The sequence below is a fragment of the Dromiciops gliroides genome, chromosome 6, assembly GCF_019393635.1.
Source record: "Dromiciops gliroides isolate mDroGli1 chromosome 6, mDroGli1.pri, whole genome shotgun sequence".
Lineage (NCBI taxonomy): Eukaryota > Metazoa > Chordata > Mammalia > Microbiotheria > Microbiotheriidae > Dromiciops > Dromiciops gliroides.
The window spans coordinates 263985067-264011915 of NC_057866.1; the positions used below are offsets into that span (position 1 = coordinate 263985067).

Here is a 26849-nt window from a genome sequence, read left to right on the forward strand (position 1 = left end):
AGAATGCACCTGAGTATTCAACCAATAATCAATAGTCACTGAAGAGGAAATACAAAGTATTTTCCTTGTGAGGTTCACTAGGATGCCATCTTTTGTTAAAAAGCCCCCCCCCCCCGTCATATTTTAGAATGGATTACAAATGTCATGTAGGAAGATTACTAAATAATAAAGCCAACAGCTGCATTGGTACATAAATGAGCCAGAAAATCCTCAGGTCAAAAAAACCCAACTAGATAGATAGATAGATAGATAGATAGATAGATAGATAGATAGATAGATAGATAGATAGATAGATAGATAGCTATAGATGTAGATATAGATATAGATAGATAGACTCTATATATAAAGAGACTTTTAGTCAGTCATTCAACACATATTAGTTATGATATTTTTATATCTCATCAGAATGCTTCTCTTATTCTGAGTCTGACTTATGTTCATCAAGATAGGAATCATGTGGAAAATGTATGACTACAGAAACTAAGAAAAACAAATATTAGAAACAAAAAGAATATTGTAAAAGATATCTTTTTATCTCTGATTTGACAAACTGGTGGACCTAAAAAAACCATAATATTTATAATGAATTAAAAAGGAGGCCTTTTCCCTAAGGAAAAATGCCAGCCTCTTTCTAAATGTCACTTTCTTCAGGATATTCTTTACTTTGTTAAGGATGTTCTTTCGTTCCCTTGTGGAAAATTCCACAAAGAATCATCAGTTCCCAGTAAGTGACCCATTAGTGACCTATGGAACCCACACCTGGCTAGAATCTAGATATTTCTGATTTATTTTCCTGTTGGTTTTCATCCACAGTGAAGACCAGGATGATCTTTATCACCCCAAATCTATATCCATCAGAAGTGGTTGATGCCAGAAAAGATAGAATTCTTAGAACTGTCTCAGTTAATCAGATAAAAGGCTATGGTGATTCTTATTTTCCTATAAGTGCTGGCTCAATTTGCTGAGGTTCTGGATCACAAAGAGTTTAGGTACTGATGAATGGATTTTAATGGGATCATAGAATTAACTGACAGTGTGGGGAGAACAATTCTTTTAATTAACAATTTGAGGAGAACTAAATTGCTAACACAATCTAAGGGGAGCTCAGTTTGTTTAAGGGTTTCAGTGGCCTTGAGGAAAGCATTTGCTCCCAAATTTTAGGGTAAGCACAATGAGATGGGTGAGAGGCAAGATAGAAGCAGAAGAGAGAAGACACATATTGACTGTTGTGAGACAGGCTGAACCAGAAGAGAGTGACAGGGAGAGCAAGTCCACCTAGTAGCTTGCAGAACCCAGAGATGACTGATTTATGTTTCTATTGCAGCATTCTGCATTTGGTTTAATTGTTTATTCCCTTTTCTTTTTTCTTGATACTCTTAATTACTTGGTCACTAGCAGTGAAGTGTCTAATTACATCAGGTTTATTGTTTCAGAGAGGGGAATCAAATCCATAGGCGAAGTCTTATTATAGAGTAGTGATTGAGCCAATTAGAGGGAATTTTGTTAATATCTGAAAATAATGCAGAGCATACCCACTAAATTACTCTTTTTTTTTTTGTAGAGCAATGAGGGTTAAATGACTTGCCCAGGGTCACACAGCTAGTAAATGTCAAGTGTCTAAGGCTGGATTTGAACTCAGGTCCTCCTGAATCCAGAGCTGGTGCTTTATCCACTGTGCCACCTAGGTGCCTCCAGTAAATTACTCTTACAGCAGGTAGCAGAGAATTAATAAGGAAAGGCATCAGTAGCAACAGAGAGTTGTGGTTTTTCCTCCATGTACCTTTGACATCTTCTATCACACAACTACAGGACAGCTAGGTGGCACATGGGACTGATTGCCAGGTCTGAAGTCAGGAAGATACATATTCATGATTCAAATCTGACCTCAAATACTTACTACCTGTGTTACCACGGGCAAGTCATTTAATTGTGTTTGCTTCAGTTCTTCATCTGTCAAATGACTGGAAAAGTGCAAATTGAAGCATTTTTTTCACTTTGTTTATCTTCATTTTTTTCTGCCAACATGGGTAATATGGAAATATATTTTGAATGACTTCATATATATATATATATATATATATATAACTGTTTGCATTCTCAATGGGTAGGTTGAGGGGGAAAGGAAGTTTGAGGGGGAGGGAAAGAATTTAGAACTCAAAAAAATTTAAGGAATATTAAAATAAATATAATTATACTTTTAAATGGAACAACTATAATCATCATAATGACCAGTCATGATTCCAGAGAACTAATGGTGGGCCATTCCGCCCAGCTCTTGATGGGGAGAGGGACTCAGGGTGTAAGAGGAGACTTATTTTTACATGACCAACGTAGAGATTTGCTTTGCTTTATTATATCAATTTGTAATAGGAGCTTTAGGTTTCTTTATTTTTTTTAATCATTTGGAAGAGGCAGGAGATATGATGGAAATAATGTAGACTTTTCCTCATTAAAAGAAAAATAAAATTTAATTTAAAATCCAGTCCAATCATTATTGGCTCTTGGGGGTGGGGTGGGGGGAGGTAATCAGGGTTAAGTGACTTGCCCTGGGTCACACAACTAGTAAGTGTCTAAGGTTTGTTTTGAACTCAGGTTCTATTGACTCCAGAGCTAGTGATCTATTCACTGTGCCACCTCACTGCTCCCATTATTGGCTTTTAAAAATGTATCGGGGCAGCTAGGTAGTGCAATGGATAGAGCACTGGCCCTGGATTCAGGAGGACCTGAGTTCAAATCCAGCCTCAGCCTCTTGACACTTACTAGCTGTGTGACCCTGGGCAAGTCACTTAACCCTCATTGCCCCACCAAAAAAAAAAAGTATCGAATGCTTACTATGTTCTAAGAACTGTGCTAAGCCTTGAGGATACAAAGAAAGAAAAGGAAAAAACAAAATAATAACATAATTGCTACCCTCAAGGAGCTCACATTCTAACTGGGGAGACAACATACAAATAACTACCACCACTTGGGGTTTCCTTAAGAAAAGATATTAGAGTGGTTTGCCATTTCCTTTCCACATGAGGAACCTGGGGCAAACAGGATTAAATGACTTGCCCAGGGACAGCCAGCAAGTGTCTGAGGACAGTTTAAACTCAGGAAGAGTTGGCTCAGCACTCTATCCACCATGCCACCTAAAAGGTCTTAGCCCAGTTTTATACTTGAATAGCTTTAAATGTTTAAACTTGTACTCAAACATCTGGGACCTTGAGGACTTTGGCGCTTTTATACATATATTTTAAGTGAAAGGTAACCTCAGAGATAGTCACATGCACTCAGTCTCTTGCCTTGATTGCCCCAGGGATGTGGGGAAGAGGGAAGAGATTCCAGAAGTGTTCCCCTGACACCCAAAGTGGGATTATGGGGAGGCAGTTGCAGGAGGTGGCTGGGGAGATGAGTGGACAAAATGATTCATGAGGAAAGTGCTTAATGAATTTTTTTTCCAGCTTTACTATTTGACAAACTTTGTAGCTGGAGAAAGCTGATCATCTCTGTAGCGTGAATTTAGAAGGTTAGTGTGATACAGAAGACTTCCCAGAAGTGGAAAAGGAGCCTCTTGAATTATAGATTGTCCCTTTTTTATAATCCTACACAATACTTTTAATCATTTCTAGACTGGAATTCAGAAGACAGTCATTGATGGTTTGTTCTTTGAAAGACCATGTGCTTTGTTGGGTGGGTGGGTGGCTTACATAATGCATAAAGAGAATCTAAACCTGTGTCAGAGAGATCTTGATAGGCCCACTAAACATGAGGTTTAACTATATTGCTGCCTGTTAGAGAAATTATCTACTACACTCTTTTGCAAGTTAATTTGTAGTAAGGTGACAGCTTGTCTTCCTAGAGGCTTAAGAAATGTAGGATATTATTTGATTGGATCTGCAATTTTTGCTTCAGCACCTCAAACATCACCTGGGATACCAACCAGTGGCACAACAGTCGTAAAAGTCCCTAAAACAACAGGAATTGGGAACTAATTAAAGCAGCTGGGTTGTCTGTTTACCAGAGCAGAGACACTTTCAAATGTGTTGAAACCCTAAGGAAGCACTTTTATCATACTTTGGGACATTTCGTTCATTCAGAAAACTACAAACTCAATAATAAGGATAAATAAATAAATAAACAAATGCTTATATTGTTTAAAATCAGAGTTCCTTCATTTAATTTAGGTGTAAAAGAGTTTTTGTTCCCTTTGGGAAATTTTTCACTACTCTTACTTGTGAAACAAGTCTGACTTCCTTCTTGAAAAAAATCTGGAAATCATTCCTGGATGTAATTCAATGTGCTGGCAACAACTCCCTTTGCCAGCATGCAGCTCAGAAAATTAATAAAGGGAAATTTATTTGAAAGATTAAAAAATAGGAGGTATGATGAACCTCTGGGATAATAAGGAAACCATCTCCCCAAAATCTGTGTGAAGTCTTGGATATTCATTCTATTCTATTCAGTTACCAGCAGGTGGCATCAGGAATCATGCCACTATCATGGTGTTCTCTGCCATCCCAAATGGCTCTCTTCACCCAAGAGTGTGGGATAGAGAAGACAAGTCCTTCAGAAGTTTTCCTCTGACACCCAAAGAGTGAATTGCTAAGATAGGATGAGATTTTTCTCCCCTTTTGAGTCCAGAGGTCCTACGCTGCTTTTGAGAATCTTTATGCAATAGAAAGGAGAATGCCTCTAGGGTGTTCCCAGGCTACCAGAAGGTACACAGTTCTCCCTGCCGCCAAAGTGCCTTAAATACAGATCTGATCACATAACTCTCTTGCTCAATAAACACCATGGGCTCCTTATTGCTAGTAGGATCAAATACCAACTCCTCTGTTTATCTTTAAAAGGCCTTCATAAGTCAGTCACAGGTATGGACCAGGGCAAATATGATACAGATTATCAAAAGGGGGAAGAGAATAGTCTACAAACTACAGTTCAATGAGCTAGACTTTCCTTCCTGAGAAAACTGTAAAAGACATGGTTGAAGAAGATTTAGAAAGAGCCAGCATAGCTTCATAATCATGTCCTGCCACACTCACCTTCTTTGCTTTTTGAAGATTGCTAAACTACTCAAAGAGTAGAATTGATGTAAGCTTACCTAGATTTTTAGCAAAGCTTTTAAGACATCACATGATATTTGTATAAAGATGGAAAAATATGAATTAGAAAATATGATCAGGGCACCTAGGTGGCACAGTGGATAGAGTACTGGCTCTGGAGTCAGGAGGACCTGAGTTCAAATCCAGCCTCAGTCACTTGACACTTGCTATCTGTGTGACCCTGGGCAAGTCACTTAACCCCAATTGCCTCACCAAAAAAAAAAAAGAAAAAAAAAGAAAGAAAAAGAAAACAAAACAAAAAGAAAATATGATCTAATGGTGAAGTTCCATTTATTGGATTAACTCAAATGTCAGAATGTATGGAAATTGGTTGAAAGAATTAGAACATTTTTTGGACCTATGTCTATCAGAGAAGGAGAATAAAACAGGGACTCTAGCAAGAGTGTTCTGCACTAATCTTTCTTAATATAAAATCTTAGTAAATGCCAGCTTCTTAAAGCTACTTAATAGTGATTGGCTGGTAAAATTAGATAGCTTCTATCAGGCTTTCTCCCCTCTATCTATTCCACAACATGGGTTAGGTTAGATTCTCCCTGAAAGGTGAACTAGCATATAATTAGTCCAGGTGTAATGCAAAAGTCAAGTTGTTCCTCTCTTGATGGAGCTTCCTGATAACCTCTGGTTTCCTAGACACCTAAGTGCATAAAATGGCCCATCCATATGTGGCCAGCACCTTTTGGAATATATGGATGTCTTCAGACCATTTGAGTCATCATATTCTGCCCTGATAACTAGACACATTTCCAAACAGATCATAAGGGAGTTGCATCTACTGAAACTAAGTGCTAGTGTATTCTTGTACCTTACCTGGGCTGTTAGGGATGAGTAAACTTTTTTTTTTTTAATTAACCGCTCAACAACCTATCTTTGTCCCAACATCATACAACCTTAGTCAAAGTGATCTCTAATCACAGGTTAAAACAACAACAACAACATTGGGGGGAGTATAGCAGATGGGATTCATGAGTAAGAGTAATGGAAAGTCCCTCAGGGTTGCCCTCAGAACTCTGAGGAGGAGGTAGTCAGCTGCCCTCTGGGAATTTATTACCCTAATCCAGTGGAGATTAGGGAAGTACTTCCAGAGGATGGGCTCTATTTTACTCTGTTTTTAAATCAATACTTGTTCTAATCCTTCTTAGAATGTAATTTTACTGAGTGTAAGGATTGTTTCATTTTATACATGCACACACACACACACACACACACATATATCTGAGTATATATATATATATATGCACATATGTATATACATGAACAGAGACACACAGACATACAGACATATGTGCATGGTATCTGCCCAAGTGACTGTTTTACTTAGAGAAAAGTAGGTACTGTGGTAAAATATGAAAGTTTTTAACAGTCGGTTAGGATAACTGAAAGACGCCAGTTTTTCAAGGACCACCCTTTTGGGGAGGAGATGAACAGTCCGCCTGCTGCGCATGTCAGACTGCCTGCCGGGTTTTTTGACTTCCGGGGTGGAGAGAACGGGAGTAGCCTTTTTGCCGGCTTGGCGGGACTCCTGGTGGCGCGGCACAGACGGTCTGACTCACTCCAAAGGTGGCCTAAATCGGTTTGGTGAGTTTTTATAAGGAATATAGACTAAGCCTAGATTTAAGACGATTTGTACTGTATTTCTATTTTCCTATCCTTCTAATCAACAACACCTTATATACAATAAAGGCTCTATCTAGAAAACCAGAAGCTTCTTCCATTTACTAGTCTGGGAGATAAATTAAGGGAAGGGTTAAGTAGGGGAGATTTATGATCTAATATCCAATTTTAAATCTCACAGTTTGGCGACCCCGAAGGGACCTTAAGGACCCTCCCACCCTCCCTAGTTTGGCCATAAACCGGCTAATTCGGTGGATTTTCCAAATCCCCCCCCCCCCCCCCCGCGGACTTTCCCTTTGTCTAATCTCCCTTAAAGACTTTAAGCCTCTAAAAGTCTTGCTTTAAACAGAAAAGCCAGCCCAGTTTAAAGGGCAAGATGCTCGAATATTCTACCATCCCTTTGATTTTTCTCATCGGAATGTATTGGGACAGCATAACATCCCGACTTAGAGGAATAGTTTACTCAATGGTCCTTCATAACATTATTGGTTTTTTCCTCATTCAGGCAGCAAAAAGTTTTTTGTATAATAGTATACGTGAGAATCTTTGGGAAAATACGTTTAATATAAGTAGAAATTTTATGCCTGCAATTGAAATACCTTTTAATACCACATCCATAGTTCATACGACTAAGGATTTTATTTTTTTTTGTTTTTTTTTTGTTTTTGTTATTATCATTGTTTTTGTTATTATCATTGTTATGATGTGGGGGAAACTCTCACATATGGAGAGAGACCTCAAAATGGCTGTTTCTACTAGAGATGATCCAAGTTCAGAATCAGATCAGCAGAAACTACTCCCTCTGCAGGAAGCTATAGAACATAGTAAGAAGGGAGTGCCAATTCAAGTCAGAAAATATAGCCCCTTTAGACCAAGTGACTTGAGCGCATGGAAATCAATCATCCCTAGTTTTGAGAAAAATCCAAACACTGTAATTTCATAGTTAAGGACTATATTTAATGCATATCAACCCAGTTGGGCTGATGTTACTTGCCTTTTGGAAACTTTACTGTCCCCAACTGAGATTACAGATATTATCTCAGCAGGAAATGCCCTTGTTGCGAAAGGTAAGGCCGATGTGGAATGGCCTCTAAAGGATCCAGAGTGGAATTATAATGATGATAGGGATTTCCAAAGATTAAAAGATGCTAGAGAAACACTTCTGAAGGGAATGGAATCTTGCTCTAGAAAACCGGAAAACTGGCAGAAATTTTTAAGCCTACCTCAGGAGGCTAATGAAAGACCAAACAGATTTTATGATAGACTTTGTGAGGCCGCTAGACAGTACACCAGATTGGATCCAGTAGATTTAAGAGATTCCTGTATCATTCTCAACACATTTGTTTATAATTCACTGCCAGAAATACGCAGATACTTTCTGAAACAATGTCCAGACTGGAGAAATCTCTCAGTAGATAGAATTAAGGAACTTGCAAATTATGTCTTTGACTCACGTGAGGAAGATCCAGATCACCCTAAACAGAGCATTCTGGCACCAGCGATTCCTAGTCAGCCATGTGGACACCGGAGCAAGGACACTAAGGTGTGTTGTTACTGTCGTAAGGAGGGGCATGAATTGAGAGAATGTAGGACTTGGAGAAGAAATTCTAATTCTAATTACAGGCGAAATCAAAATAGAAATAGATCTTTTTGGAGGAATACAGAAAGGCAGTACCAGAATAATGGTAACCAAGACCCCCCTCAGAAGAGGACACAGGAATGATGGTGTCTTGGGGAGGAATGGAACATAGATAATGAAAGCCATATATTCCCAGATCCGGATTTTTTGAATGCACTTGTGCCAGTCCATTCACCTCCCCAGAGTAATGAACCACATGTCACCTTAAAAGTGGGGGAGACTTATTATGATTGTCTGCTAGACACAGGAGCCTCTAAATCAGTATTAGTAAGCAAACCAGATGCTGGGTGTAGACCTGTAGGATTTTTGAATGTAGTGGGAGTCTCAGGAAAGAGCCAGAGAGTGGCAAAATTGAATCCTCGCATGGTATCTATGGGGCCCTTAACAGTGGAACATTCATTTTTACTCATGCCTGATGCCCCTGTAAATTTATTAGGTCATGATCTCCTTTGCAAGCTTAGAGCAACCATATCTTGTGCTCCAGATGGGGCTGTCTCCTTACAATTGCCAGAGGATACTGTTCATTTATTACCAATTTTACTTACAGAAGCTCAAGGAACAGCAGGGGAGGTATCCAAAATCCCCTCTGACATTCCTGAGTCTTTATGGGCCTCATCCCCTAATGAGGTGGGGCTCCTTAAGTCTGCCATGCCTGTTACCTTTAAAGTTAAGGGGGGACCACCCCCCTCCATTCCACAGTATCCATTGTCTAGGGAAGCAATAGAAGGGATCACCCCTATAATTGAGGCTTTGAAAAGCCAGGGTATTATTATTCCATGTCATCACTCTCCATGCAATACTCCCATTTTGCCAGTTAAAAAACCCAAGCCTGGGCCAGATGGTAAACCTGTTTATCGTTTTGTGCAAGATCTTAGAGCGATTAATAATTATGTTATTCCTAGACATTCCATAGTTCCAAACCCGGCTATGATAATTTCATCGATTCCCTATGAATCTACATGTTTCACAGTGGTAGACCTTTGCTCTGCCTTTTTCTCCATACCAGTACATGAGGACTTCCAATATTTATTTGCTTTTACCTGGAAAAATAGACAGTGGACCTGGACTAGACTCCCACAGGGATTTGTAGACAGTCCCACATTATTTTCCCAAATTTTACAGCAGGATCTGGCCTCTATTACCTTTAAGGGCTCCATACTAGTACAATATGTTGATGACTTACTTTTGGCCTCTCCTAATGCTGAAATTTGTCAGGAAGATAGCCGTCACTTACTGCTGGAGCTGCACAAGAGAGGACACAAGGTTTCCAAGACAAAGGTACAATGGTGTTTGCCCCAGGTAGAATATTTAGGATTTATTTTGGCTGCTGGAACTCGCTCTGTCTCTTCTAAGAGAGTCCAGGCCATTCAACAACTCTCTGCCCCCACTACTAAGAGGCAGTTGAGAGCCATTCTGGGAGCAGCTGGGTACTGTAGACAATGGATACCCTCTTTTGGTGAAATTACTAAACCCCTCATAGCTCTTACAAAAAGTTCTGTTCCAGACAGTTTACAGTTGGATCCCCAGCATCTCTCAGCCATAAAAGAATTAAAACGGGCCTTGTTATCAGCACCTGCCCTAGGACTGCCAGATTATAGTAAGCCTTTCACTCTCTTTGTGCATGAACAAAGGGGGGTGGCTTCTGGAGTCCTGACTCAGTCACTGGGGCCTAACCAACGTCCTATAGCCTACTATTCAATTCAGCTGGACCCTGTAGCGGCTGGAGCGCCACCTTGCCTTAGAGCAGTGGCGGCCACAGCGCTTTTGGTAGAAAAAGCCTCTGATTTGGTCCTAGGTAACCCTCTAACTGTGCAATGCCCTCACGAAGTGGAGGCTCTCTTACTACGTCACAGGACACAAGCCTTTTCAGATCAAAGGCTGGCTAAGTATGAAATAACCCTGTTAGGTAATGAGAATATCACTTTAAAACGCTGCACAGTTCTTAATCCAGCAACACTACTCCCTAACTTACCATTCTCGGGGGAACCGTTGCATGACTGTGCTTCTTTAGTTGATATGGCTGAAAAACCCCGTGACGATCTTTTTGATACACCTTTAGAAAATCCTGATCTTGTCCTCTATACAGATGGTTCCTCATTTATGAGAGAGGGAACCCGTTTTACTGGAGCTGCTGTAGTTTCTGATTATGACACCCTCTGGGCAGCTTCTCTGCCTTCCCATTTTAGTGCACAGGCTGCTGAACTTGTGGCTCTTACACAGGCCTGTAATATAGCTAAAGATAAGAGTGCCACCATTTTTACTGACTCGAAATATGGCTTTGGCATATGCCACTTTATTGGTATGATTTGGCGTCAACGAGGCTTTCTAACATCCTCGGGCAAGGCTATTGCCAATGGGGACCTTATCAAGGACCTCTTAGATGCCCTAAAACTGCCTTCTTCCCTAGCCGTTGTACATTGCCCTGCCCACACAGGGAATAGTGATCCTGTTTCAAAGGGAAATGCACGAGCCGATTCTGCAGCCAAGCTAGCTGCATTAGAAGCTCCTGAACATGTATTTAACCTTTCACCTTCTGAGGATATTCCTTCCAACCTAACCTATGACGATTCTGAAGTAGAAAAGTGGAAAAAGAAATTTAAGGCGAAACAGATCAATGGCATCTGGGTGTCTCCGGAAGGTAAGCCATTTCTTCCCCGGAAATTCTACCACCAGGTATGCCTCTCTGTTCACAGAAAAGGCCATTTTGGTACACAAGGCATTGTAGACTCTATTAAGAGAACCTGGATAGCACCAGGTGTGACTAATACAGCATCTCGAATCTGCTCGGGCTGCTCCACATGTCAGTCTTATAATCAGTATGCTTTTAAGGCCAAAGCTTATGGAGGGCGTCCTCTAGCATATACACCTTTTGAGCACTTACAAATTGATTATATTACTATGCCAAAAGCAGGACATTATAAATTTTGCCTTGTTATAGTTGATCAGCTCACTCGGTGGGTGGAGGCCTTTCCCAGCCCCCGAGCCACAGCTGCCTTTGTTGCCAAAATTCTTCTTAAAGAGATAGTACCTCGTTTTGGCCCACCAGCCCGCATCGATTCTGACAAAGGCACACATTTCACTGATTCAATTTTATCCCAAATCTACTCTTTCTTGGGAGTGACTCCAAAATTCCACACGCCCTACCATCCACAAAGTTCAGGCCAAGTCGAACGTATGAATAAAGAGCTTAAGAGTATGATTGGCAAATTATGTACTGAAACCCATTTGAAATGGCCTGATGTTCTACCATTGGCATTATTCTATCTACGAAGTAGACCAAGAGGAGAACTTCATATATCTCCTTATGAAATGCTTTTTGGTCACCCTCCTATCCAAGCTAAAACTTTTTCCCCAGTTTATACATCACTGGTGGGAGGTGATACTTCTGTTGCTTCCTATATACAGGAATTACAGACCAGGCTACGTGAACTCCATGAGGCAGGAGCTGTGGTCCAGGCAGGACCATTAGACTTTTCATTGCATAACTTCAACCCAGGAGATAAAATATATGTAAAGAATTTTCAGAAAACCAGTGGAACTCAACCTGCCTGGGAAGGACCTTTTCAGGTATTATTGACAACTCCTACTGCCATTAAAATTGGTGAAAAAGACTCATGGATTCATTGCTCTCATATAAAGCCTGCACCATTCATAGGTGAAGAGATTTCAGATAGACCTGAGGTAGACGCTAAAGAGGTAAAAACCCTAAAGATTGCAACTGTTAAAGAGCAAAGAGAGTTCAGAGGAAAAAGGCAGTTCCCATTTAATAATCCCACTGATCAGTTAAATGCTTTGGGACTCAGTCTTCGTAAAGTATCAGGAGACGGAAATTGCCTTTTTAGGGCTTTAGCAGACCAGCTAGAAGGTCACTGTAGAAATCATCTCAGACACAGACAAGAAGCTGCTTCTTATATGATTAACCATAGACAAGAGTTTGAGTCTTTTATAGTAAATGACTCCCCTTTTGAAGAATATGTTGATGAATTAAAGAAATTTGGAAAGTGGGGAGGAAATGATACAATTGTAGCATTTGCTAAGCAGCATCAGCTGAATGTTGTGGTTCATCAATTAAATCAGCCTTTATTGAAAATCAGTGGCACAGACAAAACTGATGCTAGAGAACTCCACATTTTCTACCATAAAGAACATTATGACAGCATTAGAAAGATCAATGACAATTCAGAAACCCCTGCCACTTTGGCATGCAGAGAATTGGGGAACCAGTTAAAACAATGTGGCATACCCCAAACTCTAGCAGCTTAAATACCTTAAAATTTAACAAGCATTTCCTTCCACAGGCAAAAGCACTGAAGCACATGGCCTAGTTTTCTGGCGCACCTCAATTTCTCCCACCCTTTTCCCTACCCTATACCTATTTTTTTTAATCCTTTTTGCTTTTTGTTTTGTTTTGACTTTTGAAAGGCACTGAAAAGACCTGGAATTCACCACACCTTTAAATTCTTTAAGAGCACAAAAGGGTGCTTAGCGAATCTTTTGCCTTTTATTTTTGGTTTTTGGTTTTGCTTTGTTTTTTTTTTACTTTTGTTTCTTTTGCTTTTCTTTAAAAACCCGATTTTGTAAACTAAGTGACTTTTCAAAGGCATTTTAAGTATATGCTATTGAATATTGAATCTTGCTTATTGAAGTCTTATTTCTTTTTGATGAATTAATCACCACTTTAAGTATCTGCTACTGTTATACTAGAGAATTCATGTATAAGATGATGTGGTCTACTTGCTAAAAGAAGATTATGTAATAATGTCTAAAAGAAGATTATGTAACAATGTCTAATATAATCAGCTATTTACATTCGTTTATTATTTATATGTCATTATACTCTGGGTATGGTTTGGAATTATTGTATATATCACTAATATATTCTCAGTTATGCAGCATAGCACACATTTTTACCATCATATTGTCTTTGGTGAAATTAATGAGATTTCAGAAATATGGAACCTTATCATTTCAGAGACTAACTTGCTGTGAACTCTGATGCAGGCCCTGGAGAGAATATATGTGCAACAAAAGGAGAGACAGGTATACATAAGTCCATGGTTTGCTTATGATGGTGACTATGTAGAGCACAATTACTAGGCACAGTCCAGTATTCATCCTCTCTCCCTCCTAATTTAACCTAATTTAACTGAACTTACTTATCTTTTTATCTCACTCAGTTGAATTCACCTGTGGCCTAGCACAATCACTGGCTGTCTCGGAACCATGAGATATGGTATGATAACCTTTCCATAACATTTTCAGGTGTCATGAACACATACTAAATTTGACTTTGATCCAGACACATGGTGGTAAAAAGTGTTACTGATTGCAAAATGCTATGCTAAGGTTTAGTAAAAAAAAAAAAAATACAGCAATTCAAACAGTTAAAGAAGAAATCCAGCTTTCCAGACCAGAGTCCAGAATCCAGAATCCAGACCAGAGTCCAGAATCCAGTTTTCCAGACCAGAATCCAGTTTCCTCCTGATGACATCTTACCACTTCAAGAAGACAAGAGAACTCAGAGACTTTATATGAACTGTTTTGCTTTATTAGCTTTTACTATCTCCTTTCTGTTATATACTATCTGTAACATGTACTCTCTGCAGAGGCTCTCCCTTTGCAAGACTAATGTCAAGGCGTCGGTTCATGAGGAAAAGAAAAAAAATCGCCCCTCTGGACAAAATATTCTTTTTACTGTTCCATCAAGGAAACATTCCATTTCTTGAGGAAGCAAAGGGGGGAAATGTGGTAAAATATGAAAGTTTTTAACAGTCGGTTAGGATAACTGAAAGACGCCAGTTTTTCAAGGACCACCCTTTTGGGGAGGAGATGAACAGTCCGCCTGCTGCGCATGTCAGACTGCCTGCCGGGTACAGTCCGCCTGCTGCGCATGTCAGACTGCCTGCCGGGTTTTTTGACTTCCGGGGTGGAGAGAACGGGAGTAGCCTTTTTGCCGGCTTGGCGGGACTCCTGGTGGCGCGGCACAGACGGTCTGACTCACTCCAAAGGTGGCCTAAATCGGTTTGGTGAGTTTTTATAAGGAATATAGACTAAGCCTAGATTTAAGACGATTTGTACTGTATTTCTATTTTCCTATCCTTCTAATCAACAACACCTTATATACAATAAAGGCTCTATCTAGAAAACCAGAAGCTTCTTCCATTTACTAGTCTGGGAGATAAATTAAGGGAAGGGTTAAGTAGGGGAGATTTATGATCTAATATCCAATTTTAAATCTCACCGTACCAAGTTATCTACTTTATCTATCTATCTCAAATCATCCTAATATTGAAGTGGGAGGTGGGTAAGAAAGAAATACTTTAATCTGGACACTGAAGTTGCTGAGGAAGGAAGGAAAATATCCTTGAAGTTGGGAAATATTACCCTCTAGGGTCAGTTTGTGTGAAAATTTTAATTTGAACTTCAATAGAGGAGAGGATTGCTTAGTGAAATTGGCATATAGAGAGTCTCAAAGTAACAATGATGAGAGAAAAGCATTCCAACTCTCTTCAACATGATCCATAATGAGTCAGGTTTTGAAGGGAATTTGTACTAGAAAGGGTGACAATGGAAAATGTGGAAGCTATGGTCCCAGGAAGGAGATATGTTTCGGTGAGGGCCAGAAGATGGAGGGATTGAGAAAAAAATATTTAGGATAAGAGGAATTTGTTAATTATGGAGCAGGGAGTCCACAGGGTATAGCAGAAGAAAATATATGTTGTCCTGAAATAAGATAGCAGAGAGCAACAGTTGAGGAAGAGAGGGGTAAGGAAAAGGCAAGTTAAATATGGGGAATGGTTTAAACATAATGGGCAAAGGTTTCAGAGTCACTGGGATGGAAACAGTAAAAAAGGATGGAAATATGCTAACCATCAGCAATGTGTCTACACAAAATATCCAGGGTTGGAAAAAATTACTTACAGGAAGAACTAGAATATTCTGGATTGTTTCTTGAGATTCAGTCTCCTAGTAAACAGAGATGCCATGCCCTCTGAGAACCCAGGAGTCCTGTTTCCCAACAGGCAGGATCAGGCAGCAGTATGAAAGCATACTCAGGAGGCAAGGATGCCTTGCTTGTCCTAGAGAAGGCCCTAGGATGAAGAAGATGTCTTGTCCAAAGATGATAATGTGGGGCATACCCCTATTAAGTTGGGAGGTCAACAGTGCGTACGTGCACGCGAGTGCACCGCCCCCCCACACACACACACGCATTCTGTAGGAGATGATTCTCTAATGTAACCTGAAACTGTAAGTCAACAGGCAGACAGACTCACCCTGTGAGCAGTGGATCACCTCTTTCAAGCCATAGCATAGCACAAGAGGTGACCTTGAGTGTTGGGGCAGAATGACACTTATAGTAGCCAGTTTTGGAGGATTGATACCCAGTGATCTTGTTGGTCTGCTCCAAAGACTACTTATTTGTGGGTTCACGGACAACTACAAGGTCAATATCAAAAGGATTTTTTGCAAACCTGTGGATTCTTAGTACAGGGAGGTGGGACATAAATGAAGGAATAATTTATACTGTTTACTATGTGCAACATATTTTGGGATTTGAGATACAAATACAAAAGCAAGACAGTCACTGACCCCCAAGAGTTCACATTCTGGTTGTGAGAGATAACATAAATAGGGGATCTAGGAAGTACCAGGGACAGAGAGTAGACCTTTAGGGCAATTGATATTGTCCTTTCTGGGAATATTAGTGTTGATTTGATTATTATCCCCAATGCAAGAGGTGAAAAATGGGGAAAAGGAGTGGGGTACTTTGTGCAGTGACAATGCATGAAGGTGGTCAGAGTGCAACAGCATGCTGGGTCTGGTTTGGGCTAGTTATGGTGAACTTTTAACAATCAAGAGCCCAGGTCAAAAGGTGGGTAGCTGGACTGTGTAGTATTGTGGAAGACATTGAGAAAGGAATGGAATGACAGTCCCCATACTAAAAAAAAAAAAAAAGAAAAGAAACTCAGGGGAAAATTTTACACTGATTTTTTTTTCTAATAAATACCTTCATATTCTTAAATGTTTAGGGAATGGAGCCAAATATATGAAAGACCATTGCCCATCTGATAAATGTCCAAAGGATATGAATGGCCAGTTTCCAGAAAAAGAAATTAAAGCTATCAATAGCCACATTAAAAATGTTCTAAATAATTATTGATAAGAGAAATGTAAAATAAAGTAAAAGTAAAGTGTAAAGTAAAATGTAAGGTAAAGAAAAGTAAAATGTATTGTAAAGTAAAACAACTCTGAGGTATGATCTCATACCTATCAAACTGGCTAGCACAAGAGTTTAAAAAATGACAGATGCTATGGGGAGTATGGAAAAATAGTTCTATTAAAGAACTGTCAGTGGAATTGTGAACTGGTCCAACCATTCTGGAGAACTGTTTGAAAATATGCCAGGAAGATTATAAAATTGTATTTTCCCTTTGACCCACTACTAAGTCTGTGCCCTAAAAAGATCAAAGAAAAGGGAAAAGGATGCATATACATAAGAATGTAAAAGTGTTATCTGTGGAACTTCTGACTTAGCTTTGGGGGCTACCTAACCCAAAGAACTGGAAGCGCAACATGAATCTTGTAAAACAAAAAATTTTATTAGGAGAGAGGAATATATGGCCAGGAGATAGAATCACTATGGAAACTGTCTCATTGAGTAAGAGAAGGGCTCTTCTTTTTGTATGTTTATAAAACAGAGAAAACAAAACTAGGGAGGTAATTACAAAGCAACTGGGAGGGGATTTTTGAACAATCAGCATCAGTAAGATCTGCAGCATCCATATCTTGCAGAGCTTGGTATTGCTTATCAGCATAGGGTCATGGTCAGTCACACTGCATTCCTGAGGTGAGAAGCAGAGCTTTTGTTCCCTTGGGAAAGTTTAAGGATTCCTGGGGAGTTGGAGTCTTTCAGTTTCTTGGGGTCCCACTACAGCAGGTCTTTTTGGGGTTGCAATTTATGATCTACTCTCATATCCATTTGTTATTCCTTGGGGTTTGGTCAGTGGTTAGGTTATCTGGGAACAGTAAGCATCAAGAATTAGAAGTATTGCCTGAAAAACATTTCTCTTCTAACTATTTTACTATTTCAAACTTTACACCATGAGCACTAAGTATTTGAATTGAAGAAGCTGGTGGAAATAAAAATTTTAAGGCATTTTGTATAGAGGTGATATCCTGGTAAAATCCCACATTTACTGTCTGGTAAAATGTGAACTCTTTCCTTGGCCACAATGGTTCATCTACCCAGAGGACCACTTGACAGAAAGAACTGCTGAGGGGCAGCTAGGTGGTGCAGTGGATAGAGCACAGGCCCTGGATTCAGGAGGACCTGAGTTCAAATGCAGCCTCAGACATTTATTAGCTGTGTGACCCTGGGAAAGTCACTTAACCCCAATTGCCTCACACACACACACACAAAAAAAAGGAAAGAAAGAACTGCTGACTTCCCATAGGTGCTCCTTGAGATTGTGCTACATCTGGCCAGTCATTACACATTCTTCAGATTCATTATTCAGATCAGTTGTTAGTTATCATGTTAGTGTTCTTCCAGAAATTCCAGGAAAGGATTGCCAATTCAAATGACTACCATTTAAAATAATTAACATGTCTTTTTTATAATGGAATTACACCAAAAAATGGAGTATGCTCTTTTTCCCCCCCACAAACTGCATGATGAATGGGTATTGTTCCAGTGTAATAAAGTTTCAATCAACCAGTCTTCATTTATTAAGCAACTAAAATGGGCCAGGCAACATGTCAACCTCTGGAGATACAAAGAAAGACAAAAAAGGTCACCAAAAAAGTTAAATAGATTATCCCTTCAAAGAACTTACACTCTACCAGTGGAAACAACTTATATACACATTCTATGCTGCAGAACTGTGATTTCATCTCTGAGTCTGCTAATGGATATGAACCATTTTCTGTCACAATTCTGGAAGGTTTTTTGAGATAGTAATATGTTAACTCCCTCACCCATGGTCACAAAGCTGGAACTGGAACCCAAGCATCCCTGACTCCAAATGGCTCTTTTCCCATTGTGCCATATTGCAAATGTATGTCATAATACATACTAATTGCTATGTATGATATATTATTTCAACCCAAAAGCCCAATTCTAAAATGCCATCTCTGCTTCTTAGACCAAGAAACTTAACATCTTCTTCTTATATAATTCTCATCTACATGTTGAATCAGAACTGAAGAATGGAAATAAGGACAGCAGAAATTCAATAAGCTATGAACTGAATTTATTATATGGAAAATGTAAAGAAGAGCATTAGTCCTTTGGGGGAATGATTCACATTAATCTGACAAGCTTGGAGCTACTATATAATGCTCACTAATAGATGCTGCTAAGTTGGCAAATGGAAAGATTCACAAATTTGTAGATTTGTACTTTCATAGACAGAATGAGCCAGTCTTCCAGGCAAAACCTACAAGTAAACAGAAAATATTGCTTTGGTTAGGTTTTTCTTCATCATATTATTTTGGGGGTAATCTGTTTCTGTCATTGTTGCTATGAGTAGTTCCAGCTAGTCAGAAATGCCCTCTGTGTATTACAGACATTGAGTCAACAGGTTGTGTGCTATGGACACACAAACTGCAGGGAGGCCAGGTGGAGGAGAGTAAAGTGGAAGAAAATGGAAAAGTTCTTGTAAGTCTTTCCAGGTTTGTCTGAAATTATCCTGCTTGTCACTTCTTATAACACAATGGGAAGGAGGGAGGGTAGTATAGAATTTGGAACTCAAAACAGAAATGTTTACAAAATTGTTTTAACATGCAATTGGGAGAAAAATAAAATATTATATAAAAAATAAAGAAAACTTGACAGTTAGGAAAGAGCTTAGTTTGAAGGGCTTTGAAAGAGAAATAGAAGGTTTTATATTTGATTCTGGACAGAATAGAGTACTAGAATTGATTGGGAGGGGGGAGGGAATTGAATAAGCAACATGGTCACACCCAAGCTTAGGAATATTCTTTTGGTGACTCAGTGGAGAATGGAGTCAGAAAACTCTTCTGCAAGAAAAGAGTCATTCAGATAGTAACTGATCCAAATTAACTAAGCCATTAAGTCTGAGTCATTAAGGGGCACATCTGAAGTTCACCCAGGAGTTTTAACTACAAAATCAGGTATTCTTTCCACCATACTGATGTAGGAGGCAAAAAAGGGTTAATAGAAAAATCTAAGACCCAAGCTCTAGTACAGATATTAGCTCTAAAAGGGAGTCAGATCCTAGTTAATGGATAACTTATTTTAGGTTCTCATACCCATAGTGATCAACATCCATAATGGACCAGAACAGGTCAAGTCAAAATAACAATAAAGGAAAAAGACAGCCTATAGAAATTCTAATGAAAAATGATTATATTTTGAAACTAGCCATGGGAATCAGAAAGAGACATGCGCAGAAAAGGCCAAATTTGTCCCAAGATTCACCTTATGACATGTAAACCCCCAAACCCCACCTCCACAGAAAAAGGCACCCACCTCGGGGGTTGGTTTAGGACCTCCAGGAACTCCATATTAGGATAAGCCCTCCCTTGTAACACCCCTAGGTGGAGAATATTATAATGTGGACATGCCCTCCCCTGTACCTCCCCAAGGTGGAGATTATTATAATGAGACTGATAATCAATTTATCCATACTATAAATATAACTGTCTTTCCTTTCCTTATTTGAGAGATACCTTTCCAATATTCTGGTTCTCTCCCTGTGGTCACCCACAGTATTGCAATAAAACTTAGGAAACTGAGTCACTGAGTCTTTTAATTCTTTTGGGACGACTCACAATCAATTGGACCCCAAATTCCAGCCCACATCAATACCACCTACCATGTTGTCAGTAAACACAACTTATATTTACCTGTATTTATTGAGGTTCTCCTTGTGGTTCATTTTGAGTAGTTGGGGGAAGTACGATGGCTGGAGGATATGGAACAGGTACAAAATATGGATTCTGTTTGAAATATGGTTTTGAAATGAAAGAGAAAAGAGCAGATATAAGGTTGAGACATTCTGGTTCATTCATAGTATTGCTCATTTCTTAGTATCCATGATAACACTGAAAAAAATAGATATGTACAAATGTAATAGGATCAGTACAACTACTCACCAATGACAGGATTATCTGGATCACCAGACTCAGCTGTCAGAGTTCTAGAGCAGACATGAGTCATGCATATATTTGGAAATATCTCAATCACTTAAGTTGAGACCACTCACCAATTCATCAAATACGATTTATTTAATAAACTGAGGAAGACTCATTTCCAAATAGTAGTTGCTCATTTAATTATTCTTGATTGAAAAATAAAAAAAGCTTAGACAGTTCCTTCTCCATATTTTCTCACAGATGAGAAAAGAAAAAGCAAACCATATATTTTTCCCTGACTCCAGTAGGAGAAAGATGAAAAAAAAACCCAACAATATCCTTTTCTGGATTTCATATGGAGATGATAAGCAAAGATGACGGTTACCACTGTAACTACTGGCTTCTCTGTTCTTTTGCCTGTTATAGGGGATAGAATTACCCTAGAACTAGAGAATTTGGCTTCAAGTCCTGCTTCTAATATCCACTGCCTGTGTGACCTCTGGTGAGTCATTTATTCTTGACTGAGTTTCATCAGCTGTAAAATGAAGAGGTTAGATTAGGTGTCCTACAAGGGTCCTAACGTCCCTAGATATGGGATACTGTGAAAGGGACACTGTAGCTTCTGAAGAAAAGAGTTTGGAAAGAAGATTTATAATGAATCTACTTTAAGGGATTCCTAACTCTGGTCCAGCATGAATGCAGAAGATAAATATATAGAGAGATTTTGTACTCAGTCCTTCTAAGCCCCTACTAGTCTCACATTTAATGAATAGAAACAATATCTATTTCTGATTGATTTAAATTCTCATTACATCAGGGAAGATGAGTGATAAGATATTTGTGGAGGAAAAGATTAAAGATAAAGAAGAGTAAATATACTAATAAACCACATGTCAAATGCAATAAATTGCATATTAACCATAATAAAATACACTTTTAATGTATTGTGATAAAGGGTCACACAGCTTGTGTCAAGTGTCTGAGGCCAGATTTGAACTCAGGCCCTCCTGAATCCAGGGCAGGTGCTTTATCCATTGTGCTACCTAGCTGCACCCGAGAGAAACTATTTTTAAGGTATCACATTACTTAATATTAAATTACATTACATTTGAATAAATTTTCATTTATTCAAAAATGTCTCACCTTTTTAGATGAACTGTCAGCTCTCTTTGGAAAAGAAAAACAGAATCAGTTGTATGATGTGTTTGGAAAAAAACACCCCAAAACAAAGCAGTGAATTAAGTTCTCTGGGTTATAGACTGTGTGAGAATATTACACCCAAGGGCCTCCTGCTGAGAAGGCATTTGACCTTTCTGAGATCTAATTGGCATCCCAGAAGTTGTCTCACAATTCATGAACTGCCTTTAAGTCATGACAATCACTGGACTTGAATGCTACCAGCCAATTAGCCTGGAGCTGTGTGTGGGGACAGCCCCTCTTCCAGTGCCACAGGGAGCTTCCTGTCTAACTGAGTGAAATTCTTTCTTCTTGGGAACGAGATCTGCTAGGTGCAGGCAGTTCTCTCTCTCTCTCTCTCTCTCTCTCTCTCTCTCTCTCTCTCTCTCTCTCTCTCTCTCTCTCTCTCTCTTTCTCTCTCTCTCTCTCTCTCATAGATCTGAGCTACGTTTTTCCATTCTTTCAGAGACACGCGTTCTCTCTTTTCTAACTTTTAACATACTTTAATAAATGCTTAATGCCTAAACTGTTGCTGAAGCTCCTAATTTATAAGCAAATCCTAGCTAGTTTCTCCCCAACACTGGGGGGTCGATAAGGTGATTTAGTTTTACTTGTCACAAATGAGATACCCCTACACTGAGGGAAGAGCAGAATTATGTCCCAAATATCTAGATAAACATTCATTATCTTCACTTTTGTTTGAGGAAATGTAGATCTTTTCTCTTAAAGGGTAAAGAAAAGTTGTCAGTATAAAATGAAGAGTTACTTAGCAGAGGTTACAGCCACATGGAGTTTTTCTAGATTCTTCAGAGTTCATTACAGATAGCAAAAAATGAATTAAAATGCACTAATCTGGAGACATGGGAACACAGCTATTAAGCTATCTACAGGTGCTAAAGGACCATTGTTGGAAAGAGAGATCAATCACTCCCAACACCAGCCCCTTCTCCGTTTCCCCACGTACTTACAGCCAGGGCAACCAGAAAAGCCAAAAAAAGAAAACCTAGAATGAAGAGCTTCATGGTTCTAGGCTCCTGTGGAACAGAGAGGAGAGAAATTCCTGATATCTTTGGTCTGTTTTCTGCTTTGTCATATTTGTCTTTTCAATGAAGAAGAAACTCAGGTAAATAAATGAGCTCCCATTTCTGTGCTGCTGTTGAGTTTTTGTTTTTATTTTGTTTTTGTTTTTTGAGGGGGCAGGGCAATGAGGATTAAGTGACTTGCCCAGGGTCACACAGCTAGTAATTGTCAAGTGTCTGAGGCTGCATTTGAACTGAGGTTCTCCTGAATCCAAGGCCAGTACTTTATCCACTGCGCCACCTAGCTGCCCCACTGCTGTTGAGTTTTAAAGTGTTTTCATTCCAAGAAACTGTTGAGCAAATGTTATTATTTTCATTTTACAGATAAGGGAGCTGAGTCTGAGAAACACAGGTGACTTGTATCTATGTAGCTGGTGATTTCCAGAGCCAGAATTTGGATGTAGCACCCCATTTCAAGGACTCATTGCACAAAGCATGCATTTGCTATATCTATAGGTTTCCTGAGATTTGAGAGAAAACAAAATTAATTAAATTTCATTTTTCAGTTCCATAAACTCTCCCTCCCCCTCCTCCATTCACTTTTGAGAAGGTAACAAAATGAAGACTCACAGATGTGTATCATCATATTGTTATGGGGTTGGGATTAAAGCTTAAACTGGCTAAGTAAATTGAAGGACAGACACACCTTGAGAATCAAGAGAGATAAAACCATTAGGAGTGGCTGCTGCCTGAGTGGCCCCAAGGGGCAAGATAATTTTAACAGTCGGTTAGGATAACTGAAAGATGCCAGTTTTTCTTTAAGGACCACCCTTTCGGGGAGGAGACCAATGGCATGAGCTATGCACGCCAGTGCACCTGCTGCGCATGTCAGACTGCCTGTTATGCACTCGACTTCAGGGGTGCGAGCTGAAAAGGCAAGGAGAGAACAGAAGTGGAGCTTTTTCCTGCTCTGCTGGTCTCCTGGCTGCGCTGCACAGACAGACGCGGACTGGAGTTTGACTCGGCCCGGCTCTCGGTTAACAGCACGCGCTTGACTCGGTCTCTCTCCCCAAAAGTGGCCTTGGGTTTTGGTGAGTTTTATACAGAATATAGACTAAGCCTAGACTTAAGACGATTTGTATTGTATTTCTACTTTCCTATCCTTCTAATCAACATCACCTTGTGACTACCATACAATAAAGGCTCTATCTAGAAAACCAGAAGCTTCTTCCATTTACTAGTCTGGGAGATAAATTAAGGGAAAGGTTAAGTAGGGAAGATTTATGATTTAATATCCAATTTTAATCTCACACCTTATAACCTGGTAAATGTATTACACTTGGTGTGTTTGTCAACTCATATAGCATTTTAGATACCAGAGGGGAAGATTTGGGCATGGGAGGAGATAATTAGGAAAAAGAGTTCAAACAAAGAAAAACAAAAACTCACTGGTGGTGGAAAGAACAGCAAATGTGAAAGTAGAGTCAGAACAAATCAGAAGAAAGAAAGCTGGAAAAAAGGAGTATCTGACCAGCACAGGATGGGGGTAGATTAAGCAGGTGACACTCCTTCAATGGGACAACAAGTCCTTTCAGAAGAAAACTTCCAAAATTCCTTCAGGGAGAAAGAAAGGAAAGGAACACAAAGGGATGTGGTGAAATTAAAGGGAAAAAGTCAACATATAAGCCTCTCTTCAGCATGAGGAGAGTAGTAAAGAGTCAAGGGGAGAGCAGTATGCCATATTGTGCAGTTGCTCCAATATTTTTTCACAAATTCTACATTTAAGGGATTTGTACTCACTTATTTCCATGACCCTCGTGGTCCCCTTAGGAACCTGTAGTTTATAGAATTGATGTTGCTTTCTGTGAAAAATGGGCCAACTCCAGTTCTCCAATATCTTACCAATTGTGAGGCTTTAGACAAGCCACTTAACCTCCCTGAGGCCCTCATATTTGATTTGGTTGCACATGGAGGCTTCTGAGGTGCCTCCAACTCTAGATCTTCGATCCTATCACACCTTTTCCCCCACATCAAATATTCAAATGCTCAGTATTGAAATAGTACCAGTATTTCTCCATAAACCATTATTATCATATACATTTCTATATCTCATTCCTCACATCTTAGATAAGATACCCATGCACTGATAGATTAAAACACACAAAAAATTACTTTACTTATATAGGAAATATTACCTGAGACAGACAACTGAGAGAAGAGGTCTTGTTCTAAGAGAAGGTTGGCTTCAGTGCATCCCAAAGCTATTTAAACCCTGCCATTAATGATATGATAATTTTTTGGTTATAAATAATGCCAATAGTGACATTCAGTTGTCATTACTGAGCATGACTGAATATTGATTTTGTGCCCATTCTCAATAGCCACCCATGCCAAGAAGCTGTTTTAACAGGTAAGGTTCAAAACAGACTGTGTAGTTGAAATATCCAAGTTGAAAATTAAAATATCCACTGTCTAAACCCTGTGTTAGTCTGCACAAATCTAGTTGCTGAGCATATGATTGATTATTGGGTTGTAAGATCTTTAAAGAAGGGAGGGAGACAGTCTAAGGAGGGTGATAACTTACAGTACAATAGCTATTGAACTTTCATTGAGGATAGACTAACATGGTATGGTATAAAAGAATGCTAGAGCTGCATTTGAGATATTTTGAGTTCAGATCCTGGGTTCTGACCTCTCTAAAGTGTGAGACTCTAACCAAAGGTTTTACATCACCTTGCTTAGCCCCTGTTTCCTTACCTTTGGGTAACTATGCTTGTCTCACCTCCTTTACAGTATCATTGTGGCCAAGTGGTCTCCTAAAGCTTAAACCACTTAAAGATGTAATTTTGTATTATTTAGACTTGAATGATCCCCAGTATGTTCTTTTTTCCCCACTGACATTTGTCCACAGATGATCATAGCACATTTCATTGAGGAGTATGTCTACCAGTTTTTAAGGAGGTAAATATTTGTTGATTACTCAGTAATAAAGGACATTCTCCCTAGCCCCCATGAGCCATATCATCAAGAACAATCACCAGTAATAATGTTCTTCCTTCCCTTCAGCCCCATGAATCAGCAGGGTAAGAAGAATGTTGTGGCTGCTCACATCACTTGAATTATCTGGGTGTCACCAACTATAATCTGAAACTAAAGACCACCAGGCCTTACCATGTGCTCATGACAATGACACTTTTCCTTCTCATAATATATCTGGATATAAAATGTGAAGCCTATGCAGGATTGCTGTTGGCTCCTTCACACTGTTCTCTCACTTTTAATGGTCTCATGTTGGGGGTCTACACATCACTCTAAAAGAAAAGTAAAAGCCTGAGACATTAACAATTGCCAACCCTTTATTATTTAGAATTCAGTCCAATCCAATTTTAATATAGATCTCAAGAAGTGAAAACACTGGCGTTTGGTTCCAGGTGCCACATTTTGGAAGGACATTGATCAGCTGGAGAGAGCCTAGAACAGGTAAATCAGAATACTTGAAGGGATTCCAGATCATTTGATAGGATGCCTGGTTGAAGGTGATTTTTATCCTGGAAAAGAGAAGACTCCATAGGAAACCCAGAAGCTTTGTACATGTATTTGAATAGGTATAATGGAAAAAAAAGAAATTATAGTGAAGGGAGCAAACATTGTGTCTACTATGTTCCAGACACTGAATAAATCCATTTTACTTGACCCAGAGTGCAGAACTAGGAGGAATGGATAGAAGATGCTAAGAGGTAAATTTAGGGTTAATATAAGGGGGAAGGAAAATTCCTAGTAACACTTTATAAATTTTGCATGGGGTGCCTTAGTCAGTGCTAAGTTCCTCCTCTTTGGAAATCTTTAAGCAAAAGTTAGATCAAACACACTGCAAATTTAAAGCTAGTAAGGTGAGATCTTAGAGGCCATCTAGTCAAAATCTTATATTTACAGTTGAAGTATTGAGACCAAGAGAGAGTCAGTGACTTTTCCACAGTCACATGGTCTATAAGTAATATAAGAGGCAAGAGCTAAAGGCATATCTTTCTGACTTCAAGGACAGTACTTTATCCACAATAAGTGCTGCCTTCAAATATGCCATAGAAGGGATTACTCTTCAGGTTTGGCTTAAACTAGGTGTCATCTTAGGTCACTGAGATTGTGTGACTTGGTAATCATAGAATTTACTTAGTATCCCTGATGTACAAGGGTGAAAGGAAG

The 26849-nt window shown here is 39.3% G+C and overlaps 1 long non-coding RNA gene across 1 annotated transcript; it reads right to left on the minus strand.

The window, feature by feature from the left end:
- Positions 1 to 18601: 18601 nt before the first annotated feature.
- LOC122730485 lies at positions 18602 to 24884 on the minus strand. Its single transcript, XR_006353511.1, has 5 exons — positions 24845 to 24884; positions 22599 to 22664; positions 21598 to 21621; positions 20227 to 20319; positions 18602 to 18794 (listed from the first exon to the last, which is right to left on the minus strand). It is a non-coding gene; the product is annotated as an uncharacterized LOC122730485 (long non-coding RNA).
- Between the last annotated feature and the right edge of the window lie 1965 nt (positions 24885 to 26849).